The following is a 13,216-nucleotide window of genomic DNA, read 5'->3' as shown; positions in this document are numbered from 1 at the left end:
CTGCCATAGCCCTAGGTAATTTTTGTATCCTCCTTTTAAATTTCATTCTTCTAAAGAATTTCCCATCTTAAAATATTTACTTGTAATTATTTTATGTGCATAAACATTTTTGCCTGCATGATTATTCACCAAGAGCTTAAATGTTGCTGGTGAAGATGAAAGAAGATTATCTAATCCCATTGAGCTGAAATTCCAAACGATCCTTAGCTGCATCAAGTGTCCTGGAAGCAAACCTGGGTTCTTCAGAAAATCAGACATTGCTCTTAACTGCTGAGCCATCTTATGTTTAAAGATTTATTTATTCTACTACTTTTAAAAATTCAACAATGCCACCCTACCATAAAGTTGAGGAGTGTTCATTCTCCTCTCCATCTTTATCTCCCTTGCTCTTCTTAGGAAACCTCCTACTCAGTGGGCACACTTCAACTTTACTGTCTTTTCTGTGTATGGCTTACTTAGTGAGTTTAAAGTTACTTACCCAAGTGTAAACCAGAAGAAATTTAGTGTGGCAAAGAAAAGTTGATTATGGCTGCAACACTAAAGATAACGACACTCCCATCTCCCAACACGCTGTAATTGCCCATAGTTCCTAAAAGCCTTGTTGATGCTATGCTCATCCACAGTAAAATATTTACACCCCAGTCTACGCAAAACTCATACACACTATCATGGTAGGGGAGCTCATGAGTGTAACCACACTGAAGAAATCTTCTTGCACATTTTAGTTAACATGTTTATCGAATATTGGACTTCATTATGACTACCAAATGCAAGTATGTTACACACATCGATTTTATTCATTCACCATATTGCACCTTCTTCTGTACTTCCTGAATGCCTTCCATTGGTTCCCATTCTCTTCTCAAAAAATAGGCTGTTTGCTTTCAACTTTGATGGTTTTATGTCTGGGTTCTAGATGTGAGAGAAAACAAGTGTCATTTGTTTCTGGGTCTGGCTTATTTTATGTTAACATAATGTTTCCTTCCCAGATGTAATTGGGAGTCCACATGTAATGATACCAACTTTATTCACCAGATTTAGGTGTCATTTCGGAGATTTCCTGCTGAATACACTAGCCCTTTCTAGTTATTTCCAAACTCTGGCTGGATGGTTCAACTCTGCTGTTCTGGCTCGAAACTCCTCTCCAAGCTGACTGATTCAAACTGGCTTCTCTTACTTCTAACTTTAGTACTGTATTCTAACTGTCTGGCTTATTCTTATTCTCTGGCTTTGTGTGTCTTTACCTGTGTCTAGCTTATTCTTTCTGCCACCTGTCTTTTTTAAATGATTGCAATAAAACTTACACACACACACACACACACACACACACACACACACACACACACATACACACACACACACACACACATACACACACATACCACCCTCACTTTTCTTCCTACACTGCTCTCAAGTAGCCTCTTTTTACTGAGCTATTTTGAGGAGAGTTGGATTTATCTCATCTCTGACTCATTCTATCAAATCTTCCTCAGAACCATGACTTGGTCTCCCCTCAATCAGACATAATTTTCAAAGAGGGCTACTTCCTTATACAAACTAATATTAGCTGCTTTGATTTTTATTAAAGGTGTATACTATAAATATGTTTGTATTCCAGCTAGGGAGAATGGATGCCATTCCATCCAGATCACAAGGACCTAGAAGGTCTTTGGATGTGATCCGTTGTCAGAGCAGCCATGTTGCTGGATTAAAATTCCTGTACATGTAGTAGCATCTATTTTTTTTTCCGTTTTCTGCACATGGCATAATTTTATTCTTTATACATGAAAATGCTCCATTAGGCACATGTACTTTATTTTCATTATCTGATCATCTATCAGTGGATACCTAGATTGATTCCTTATTTTGATTATTATTATTAACATTATTTTTTTATTTTTAGAAGCAGAAAAGAAGAGAGATCTTGAAGATAAAGGGCTGTAACATGCCATTCTTTCATATTGATATAACCAGTGCAATCATTATTTCACAATAACTAGGGTAAATACCAATGGCTCATGCAAGTCTAAGTTTAGTGAGAATCAAAGGAGGAAAAATTCATGGGGTTCTACCTTTACCATACTTATTGGCTATTGATAGGTTCAGGGAGGAAGGAAATAGCTGTCATTCGTTGCATTTCAGCAACCAAACCCAGAAGGGTCCATTTGATAGCTCTATATCCTTCATCATAAAGATGGCTCAGTGGGTCACAGAGTAAACACACAGACATGAATGTGAGGGAGATAAATTGAAGGGTAGTAGACATATGAAAGTTCAAGTGGTCAGTAGCCACAGCTTATGTGTGTGTGAAACTGTTAACATGATTCTACGTTCTGAAACTCTTCAAAGAAAATAAAGAAGTATTCTTTTATGACTTTCAGTGTTTCTCTAAAAATAATTTCAAGAAGACGAAGACAACTCACCAACTAGGACATAAAAATTTTGTGAGGTGTGAGTCACTAGTTTAAATAAACACTCTTGCAACTCAATCATCAAAAGACACTATTAATAATAATAGCAGTTGGTCAATGGAATTGACATTTTTCCAGAGAGGTTATTTTCAAGAAGAGTAAGCTAATTTTCATAAGAATAAGAAAATATATATGAAACCATTCACCTTCAGGGAATTTATAGCAATACCACTTTGAAATACTGCTACATACACCCTATACTAGTAGAGTTTAAAAGACTGAGTAAATGCTGGTAGGCATGCGGACACATCAAACACTCATACTCTGCAGATTAGAAAGTGAAATGAAATGATGTAGTCACTTTAGAGACTATTTTAAGTTCCTCTGAATTTTCAATGTGAAGTTAATAAATGTTGTAGCAATTTCATAACTGGAAATATAAATGCATGAAAACTATTTATAGTAAAAATACTTTGATATTCATAGACATATTTTGTAGAGCAGATACATAGAAACAACTCACATATTAACAAATTGGTAAATATATAAAATGCAATTCATTTGCAGTGGAATATAACTCACCCATAAAAATAGTGCAATATTTATACAGGCTACAGAATAGTCATAGCATAAAAATTCACTAGAGGCCCCATGCTAGTAATTTCATTTAAAGGAAAATTTTCTAAATCAATATAGAGAAGATACAATCATAGCTGACTTTGGCTTGGACTTATGCATCTCATTGGACTGATAAAAATATTCTAGTATTCTGCAGTATTGATGCTTATGCTAATATACTAACAGTCATTATCTATATGCATGATATTCACATACATTGAAACCTAAAAGGGAATAGCATTTAGATACTGAACATATAAATACATTCAAAGTAGAGAAATAGAGAAAGGTATATTATGTAAATATTATCTTACTCCAGATATCTAAACATAGAAGCTCCTTCGTAGTTTTATAAAAAGAGAAGTAAAGGACATAGAGGTGAAATTACAAAGTGCACCAATGTTTCTACAGTCAGAGAAATAAGCCTGAAGTATTATGGAGACTATAAAGCACCCATAAACCGATGCCACTGTACTTGAAAATTACAAGCATGATGCCAGACAAAATATGTCTTTGTAATCACAAGCATGGCATCGGTGTAGAGGATGCTTCGTGATTCCCTTAAGGGGAATCTCATCCTGCAACTTATTTATGACTCCCACTTGGGTTGTCTTTGGGTCAATAATTTAGTACATTTTTCTCATATACAAAATTTAATTAAATCACTTGGGAAACACTTGGTGAAAGTTTGCTGTGGTTACGACTCTCCCTGAACTTGTACCAGGAGGAGAAATGCACGTGGAGAAAGCTGTAATCCAGACTGCCATTCTTTCAGTACCATACTGATTCTGTGTGCATTCTCTGCCTTCACGACTCTTTTAAGGAAGATTTAGGAAAAACCAGGTAACCCTACCAAGGCTGTCTAGACTCCTAAGTAGAAGCAGGCAGTTTTAACAAAGGCATACTTTCTGGAAAATACCCAAAAAAAATTAAAGCAACATAATATTCTGTCCTGAATGTATAAACTCTTAACTGTGATATTTCCATTATGAATTTATAATTAAAATATAATACATTAAAATAGAATAAAAATACCTTGTCAAGCTATATTTACAACATTATGAGAGGAAAGCTTAAAAGTTTACCCTATAATCTGTATGATGGTTTTGCCTAGATAGAGCAATTAATTCAAATTTCTTGTCATCATTTGTTTCATATTAATATTATTTGGTAAGTATTAACACTATTGCTTCTTAGCCAATGATTATGATACGGCATGAGATTATCATACTTAAATATCTCAATACTAATAACTTTTTATTTGCTTACTTTTGATACTTTATGTCTATAAATAATGTACTATTGAGTATTTGTGTTCAATTGAAGTTTCAATATTTTGAAATATTTCTTTAGGACAGCTTTATAAATGAAAAAGTAGCATGTTTCATAATCACAATTCAGTGTTCAATGTATATAAAAAGATGTTTTTCTACATCGGATGGATAGGCTTATAGTGATAGTTGGAATTTATAAATACTAATGCTCTGTACATCTGTTCAAAGGCTGACACACTCATTCTGTACCCATAAGGTCTCACCACCATGGCTGTCTAAATATAGGCAGAACAAGAATGGCATCAATAGACGTACTAATATGGATGGAGAAAAGTCCATGAAACCTTCATCTATATAAATAACTATAGGAACCTAAGGAATGCTGGGAGTAGAAGACATAGTCTTCTCTAAGGGAGAGCATACTGATTGGTTATCCAATACCATATGGTCATCCCTGAAAATATTCTACAAGTATCAGTATATAGATTGAAAAAAATGATGTTTTGACCATCGTTATTATTTGATGCCAAAGTTTGATCTGTACAAGTGTGTGGCTATTTACACCCACTGGATGAGTCAATCTTGTATAATGTGTGTGTGTGTGTGTGTGTGTGTGTGTGTGTGTGTGTGTGTGTTTGCCTGTGTGTATTTACTGTCTTTCTGTCTGTCTGTTTGTCTCTCTGTGTGTGGGGGCTGTTTGGCAGGGGCTTGAACTTGAGATGTAACATATGCAAGGCCATGTCATATCACTGACTCATATCCCAGTCCTTTTTCACATTTTATTTTGATTCAGGGGTTTCACTAAGTTACTTATACTGGCCTTTAACTCACTCTGCAGCCCAGGTTGGTTTTGAACTAGTCATACTTCCATCACAATCCCAAAATAAATGGTATTTGAGACATGAGACTACTCAGCTATCAGAAACAATGACTTTATGAAATTCTTAAGAAAATAGATGCATCTAGAGAATATCATCCTGAGTGAGATAACCCAGTCACAAAAGAACAGACATAATATGCAGTCACTGATAATTGGATACTAATTCCAAAAAGCTCTGAACACCCCAGAAACAACTCACAGACAAGAAGTTCAAGAAAAACAAAGGCTAAAAGAAAAAAGAAAGAAAGAAAACGAAAAACCGTTATGCTTAATCTTTACACACCAAGAAAACTTTGACTATTTCCAGGTTACATCTTGTTTTACATGTACTTTATGCTCATTGTAACTAATAAGATTTTAATGCATACTATAAAACCTTTAAAAAATCAAGTACTGACAAAAATGTCTTCATATACTTTATGCAAAAATGCTTAAAATATGTACATTTATCTTTGAAATAAATATGTACTACAAAATTCATCACTCTTCACAAGATTTAGAAAATAGAATAGTTGAGCTGTATCTTTACTTTAATTTTCACAAGAGGTAGGCATATGCTATTAATCTTTATATAAAGCAATTAGTGAAGACACTGCTCTGTAGGAAAAAAGGCACTGTCTATAGGGGGACAGCCACCCTTGAATATAATTACAATCCATGCCTAATGCTAGAACACTTAGATCTAAACATCTAGGACAAGAACAAAGAGAGAAGAAAGGAAGATAGAAGCAGGGTTATGATCTAAAACCACGTAATCAAAAGTGATAGAATTTATTGAACGTCTTTTGTAAATGAATATCTTCCAGCACAGTTATAATCAAATCCATTATTGTCCTGCTAGCTTTTGAGAGAAAATAAGGAGTGGAGATGAACATAAAATGGGTAGTGAGTCAGTGGTGAAAGGATAATATTGCAAAATTGCCCTTAAATGAAACCTGCAGAGAGTCAAAGAAAGTAGTTCAGTCACAAACAGCTAATTGTATTCATTCTGCTCTGGATTGCTTGGGGTATCTACAGAGCTTCCTTGTTCATATACATTTTAATATTTTTTTTCATTTCTAGAAAAATGTATTTTATCTGGGATTGCATTTGTTACTTTTGGTAGAATGGTAATTTTTTACAATATTAATTCAACCAATTTATGAGAACAGGATACCTTCCTATGCTTGTCTTTTTAGACATTTCTTTAGAAATTTGAAGTTTTTGTAGTAGAGGTCTTTAATCTTCTGATCCAAGGTATTTTATGTCTATGGTGCCATTATAAATAGGAGGGTGCCCATGGTCTCCTTTTCTGTGAATTGGTTGCTAGTGTTTAGAATTTCAACTACTTCTTGTGAATTGATTCTGTATATAGATTATTTACTGTTATTGTTTAATATTTCTAGATGTTTCCTGGTAAATGTTTTGTAATCTTTCATGTATATCATCTACAAATAGAGATAAATTAACTTTGGAGAGATTGCCATTCCAGATTTCAAGAAATCTTATAAAGTTATAATAATAATTAATATGATTTGTCACAAAACAAACTTATAGATTAATGCAATAAAATAGGTGAATCAACATGAGTACCGATAAATATATAAAACTGATATGGAGAAAAGTCAACATCTTCAAAAATGATGCTGGGAACCCTTGATGTCCATGTACAGAAGAATGAAAATAGACCCAAATCTGTAACTCTAACTAAAAATTAGTTCCAAGTATGTCAACAACCTCATTTTGAACTCTGAAATGCTTAAACTACTAGAAGAAAATATAGGTAGTGCTCTATTTCATATAAATGTAGAAACAGACTTTCTCAATGAGATACCATTTGCCATTAAATTGGTGGGGGTGGGGGACACCATAACATTTAAAAGCTTCCATATAATCAATCAAGTGAAGAAGGAATCCATAGAATTAGAAAGATCCTTTGGCAGTTACATATCTGAGAGGGGATTAATATTAGAATATACAAAGAAATGAAAGAACAAAAAACCCAAAAAGCAAATGATGCAATTATAAACAATGGTTCCAGCAACATATGTAACAGAAGATGGCCTTATCATGCATCAATGAGAGGAGAGGTTCTTTGCCCTGTGAAGGGTCAATACCCCAGTGTAGTGGAATTCCAGGGTGGGTAGATGGGAGGGAGTGGGTGGGTGAAGAAACCCTCTAATAGAGGCAAGGGGAAGGGGAAGGGATAAGGGGATTCCAGAGGGAACATTTCAAATGTAAGTAAAGAAATTCAAGAAAAGTGAAAAAGAAAAGAAAAGAAAAGAAAAAAACCATTATGCTTGATCCTTACACACAAAGAAAACTTTAACTAACTTCGGGTTACATCCTGTTTTACATGTACTTTATGCTCATTGTAACTAGTAAGATCTTAATGCACATTATCAAACCTTTAAAAAAAAGCCAAACACTGACAAAAATGTATTCGGATACCTTTATGCAAAGATGCTTAAAATTTGTACATTTATCTTTGTTTTTTGTTTTTTAAAATAAAGTTGTTCAATTAAAAATAGCAAAGAAGATTTTTAAACAACCAAAAAAAAAAAGGAAATATCCAATTAAACATTTTTAAAAATGGAGTAGGGACCTAAGATGGACCTCTCAATTGAAGAAATAACCCTGCCTAAGAAGTACCAATTCCCCAAAGCATTTATATTCCCCAGTATTTAGGACACTAAAAATTAAAACACCTTTTTAAAAATTTTTATTTTATACCCTTCAAAAAATGGCTACAATAAAACAAACAAACAAGCAAACCTCAAACCAAGCAACCAACAAAAAAAAAAAAAAAAAAAAAAGTGCTTTCAAGGTGGAAGAGAGAAAGAATTTCTCATTCACTGTAGGCAGGAATGCAAATTGTTGTACCTGCTGTGGAGATCCTTATGGGGAGAATCTTTAATGACCTAAAATGTATTTGCTATATGATCCAGCTATTTCACTCTTTGCAGTATGTCCAGAGGACTTGATATCCTGCCCGACAGATGCTTTCTTAGTGATGTTTACTGCTGCTCTATTCATAAGAGCAAGAAAGCGCAAGGTGTGTGCCTGCCGCAGTCACTGTTCTATTGCTATGAAAACAAACCATGATTAAGGTAGCTCTTCTAAAATAAAAGCGCTAATTTGGAGCTTGTTTACAGTTTTAGATGTCTAGCTCACTGTCATCACGGCAGGAACCATAGTGGCATGCATGCAAGTACTGTAACATTAGATGAGAGCTATATCCTGATGTACAGGTAACAAGATGAAAGACGCAGACTGGGTCTGATGTGCACTTTTGTAACCTTAAGCCCACCTTCCTACAACAGGACCTTAGCTATTACAACAAGGCCACACCAATATGAACCTATCTCTGGGTGCCATTCTTATTCAAACCTTCACATGTTGGTGTAACCACAGCTGTCCAACTGGTCCTAAGTCCCATCTACAGGAGGGAAGAATATGTCTGATACCAAAATTTCAGACAACTTTGTGGGAATAGCAGGGTCATGATCTTAGTAAAGAATCTGCCACAACAACTCTACTAGACCAGTATCATTCCCTACTACATTCTATACCTTATCCTTTTACAGATTAGTGAAGCTGCCTCCTCTCATCAAAGAAGCTTCTTATTATACCAAATGAAGAACATCACAGAGAATCACAACTACAAAAATCAACAGATTTGGGGGAGCCCATGCCAAAAAGATAGGTCTACAACATACCTCCCACATCTGTGGCTCAGGCTAACATTGAAAGAAGGAGAAGTAATATTATTAAAGTCAGAACACCAGATGCCTGATGTTAAATACTCTCCCCCAGAAATGACTCTATAAACAAGGCCTAAACTAGACAATATCAGTATCAACAAAATTTGTACCTCAAAAGTAGGGAATGTTCTAAAGGTAGTCCCTTCTCTAGACAATGATTTATGTGACAAACCATAACTTCTGAGATAGGGAGAATTAACCTCTCTTGGAGATGTGATCTCTAATTGGTTCTCCAATACAACGTCAACATCCTTAAATCCATATATTATATACCAAAAGCAGAAACATAGCATGTTATATTTATAGATTGTTGTGTGCATGTGTGTGCACTCACACGTGTATGTTTGTGTGTGTGTGTGTGTGTGTGTGTTTGTGAGAGAGAGAGAGAGAGAGAGAGAGAGAGAGAGAGAGAGAGAGAGAGAGAGAGAGAGAGAGAGATAATAGTAAAGAAAAGGGATTTATTTGTTTGTGAATAGAGTGGGGAACACAGGAAAGGACTTGGAAAAAGGAGAGACAGGAGGGGTTGGTGGGAAGAAATGAAGGGGTAAATTAACAAGGGAGACTATTAAGACAGTATGGAGACTTTCTCCAGTGTGTGGAAATGCTTTTGCTAACTGTATGCTAAATAGTAGGTTAATATCTAGAATATGTAAAGATTCACAAATTTGTAATCTGAAATCATAATATATTGTCTGAAAAAGTGTTGATTATTATAATATGAATGAAGTATACAGATCACTGGAATATCTCTGAACAGCTTGCAATGCCTAAAGTAATCTTCCCCAGCTTGTCAATGAAACTTTGAAATACTTTACAATAAGGAGAGGGGTGAACTCATTCATTGTGTCCAATAGAGACGTAAAAAATTTCTCACCCATGGAAATAACAAGTGGGGCACTCTAGTCCAGTGCCCTGCTGAGCTTTGCCTGGTTTGTAACGTTTCTATCTTTTCCTTACTTTTATGTGTCTATTTCTTTACTTCTTTAAATATGCTGTGCACTTTTCTTGCTGAAGCATATTTACAATTATTGCACAAGTTCATTATAGATTTTCATTTTGGTTATTATTTTAAACACTTTGAAAATTATTTTTAATATGATATATGTATGTTAACATTTTTGGGAAGCTTCATATTTGAAGTTAATGAACCGTGAACCCTGTGTGCCAAATGGAACTTTAGTTGGCATAGGATATCAGTGGAGAGTGTGTTTCAGTGGCTATTTCTACCTCCTTAGCAACATCATGGCAAAGTCAATTCTGCAGTTTTCTAAGCTTGACTGAGTTCTCATACACTATTAATCTTACCACAACATGCATTGTAGAGCCCATTCCTTTGTGATGTTCTGTATTTAGATTCAGAATGTCTGCTTAGCCATAATTGGCAGTATTTACTATTGCCTTCTTTTACCTTAGTTTTTGAAAGAAAATAATTTTTGCTAAGATGCAAGCTTCCTCTGGGTATAACTCAGTTTTCCCGTGTCTTTACAGACCTTGTAAAACTCCAAAGAGTCTTTCTTAATCTCTGCTGGATGAGGGTCAGAATACAATGGGCCTTAATTAAGATGCAATCTGTTGAGTGGAGAGCTGCTGGTACCTAGAAGCTGGAACAATTTTATATTATAACATTAATGAAAGGAAGCTGAAAAAACACATTAGGATGTTTGGAGGGTTGGAAAACACTTGATTATAATCCAAATGATTTCAAATCTTAGTTCACTCTTTATTAGTTATTGGATATTAGTAGGTTTCAGAAAGTTTCTGAATCTGTTAACGCACTGTAACATTTCCAGCATGACTTCTGCGATAATGTCAAGGATGGGTCTCTGTTCAAATAATTCTTACAATTCTTGAAGAACAATAGACACAATGTGATGGAAAAATGGATATACTACTGTGTTCATGTTTTTGAACATGTAGTCTCCAGTTAGTGGGGCTGTTTGGGGAGTTATGGAACCTCTAGAAAGCAGTGCCTTGCTGGAGGATGTACATCACGCAGTGTGATTTGAGATTTTGTAGCCTGACACCACGTCTATGTCTGCTTGGTGTTGGTAGTGCAAGAAGTGGTTTATTAGCTTTCACTCTCTTGCTTTGTCTCTTCTGCCAGTTATGGACTCACCGTCTGGAACTGAAAGTTTCTAGTGTTTTGAATGAGAATGACCCTGATAGGTTCATATATTTGAATGTTTGATCCACAGTTGGTGAAACTGTGTAATTAAAAATGTGTAGCCTGGTTGGAGAAGGTGTGTTACTGTGTGGGCTTTGAGGCTTTAAAAGCCTATGCCATTTACAATTAACTGTCTTCTGCCTCGAGCTTACGGATCAGAATATCAGCTTTCTTCTCTTGCTCCAGTGCCTGCATGATTGCTGCCATGATCCCCTTCAGGATGATCATGGACACTAACTTTCTGGATTTGGGGACCCCAATAAAAGTGGCCTTGGTTGCTGTGTCTTATCACAACACAAAAATAGTAACTAAGAAGCCCCAAATATTTCTTTTATATTATGAGAATTTCTGATTTTACTGTTTCTATCACAAGAGCAGAAACTATCTAATACAACTGTAGAATGTAGTTTTGCCATATAGCATTATTATACGTGTTTATAGCATCATGTTTATATATATATAGTAAGTGTAGTATGGAAAGCATTCACTATCTCCCCAAATACATTATTTTCAAAGCTAATAATTCAACTGTTGCCTCATCATCATCTTGTGAACATCACATCTATAAATTTTAGGTGTTGATTGATTACTGAATAACTTCCTTCGTGGTTAACTAAATTTGAATGGAAGTATTGTATAAAGAGAACGAGATGAATTGACATCACACTTAAGATAATTCAGCCATGTATGAATATTTTTTGCTGAAAGATAAATTGGGGGAGAAATTGCACACATAGTATATAAAGCAATGTATTATTATCCCTTAAATATATAAGTACAAGTCAAGAACATGCAGGCTTTTACCCTTTATGGAGTATAACACAGACATTGAGTTAGAGTGTTAGGGGGTTGAATGAGTGTAATAGCCAAGGACAAAATGCAATCTCCAAAGCTGGAAAATGGCAAGCAGACTATTTCCAAAGCCTCCAGAAAAAAAAGACAGTTTTCAGTCACCTCAATTGGCCATAAGAATACATCTTCAGACTTCTGACATTCATAAATATTTTTGTTATGTTTAGGCTTCTGTGTTTGTGATAATTTGTTAAGGCATTGGTGAATCATACAGAAGGTAATGTTGTTTCTTCATGAACTAATCAGGAGTAGAATTTCCTTTAACCTCTACAGTTTAGAATAAAGACTAATGACTCCTACAGAGATACAGGTCTGGATAAAAGCATAGATGATGAGCAAATCATCACAGGGATTAAAACCAAGAGTACATATAATTTAGTCACAGACGTGGAGTAACACCATATTGATATTCTATTGATATACTGTAATGGGTAAGGCACTGCAGCCGTGGGTTGATTGATTTGGTAACTTGTGGTCTTCTAAAGACTTTCCAATTTTAAGGAAGCTGACTAGGGATACACTTAGTGGACAGAGTTTTGTTTAGTAAATCTCAGTATAAATAGACAACTAATAAAAGGCAATTAATGAAAACATACTATGGAATATATTCTAAAAGAATAAAACATAATATTGATAAAAATACTTGCTGAAAATCTAATTTAGATAGAGAGGATCAAGAGGAGCCTCCCTGGAAAACTGTCATTTGTACTGAAGCAGTAAGAACAGTTGTGCTAAAGAATGCAAAAGTCTCAGACAAAAATAAATCCTTAAACTTAAAAGTATTTCTTATAGGTAAAGCCAGGACCACGGATAGTGCATTGAACACCAACTCACTTAGATATAAGTGGTCTGGAAGTGGCTTGGATTTCACATTGGAAATTTGGTCTTTTATTCTAGGACTCAGGTGCCTAAATTTTTAATAATTCTATTACGTCACATTTAAACTTTGATTTTAAATAATAAAAATAAAAGATTGGGTACAGAACTGTCTTAAATTGTCACCTAGCCTGTTTTAATGTTCATAGATATCTAGAAAGAGTAACTAATTTTCAAAGTTGCTTAGTAGTGACAATAAGCAGAATATTTGAAAATCTGACTTGGACACCACTCATAGCTCTACCGAGCATAAAAAGGCTGTTCTGTAGCATGTTTGGGTCCATTGGTTGATCAGGGTTTTGTAGATACTCCTGGAAGAGCCAATTTTTCATTCACTAATTGAGCTGCAGAACAGATCCTGGAGGATCCTCAGTGACTGTAACCATGATGAGAGAACC

This window comes from Micromys minutus (assembly GCF_963924665.1).
Source record: "Micromys minutus genome assembly, chromosome: 17".
Classification (NCBI taxonomy): domain Eukaryota; kingdom Metazoa; phylum Chordata; class Mammalia; order Rodentia; family Muridae; genus Micromys; species Micromys minutus.
This window is presented reverse-complemented; position numbering follows the sequence as displayed.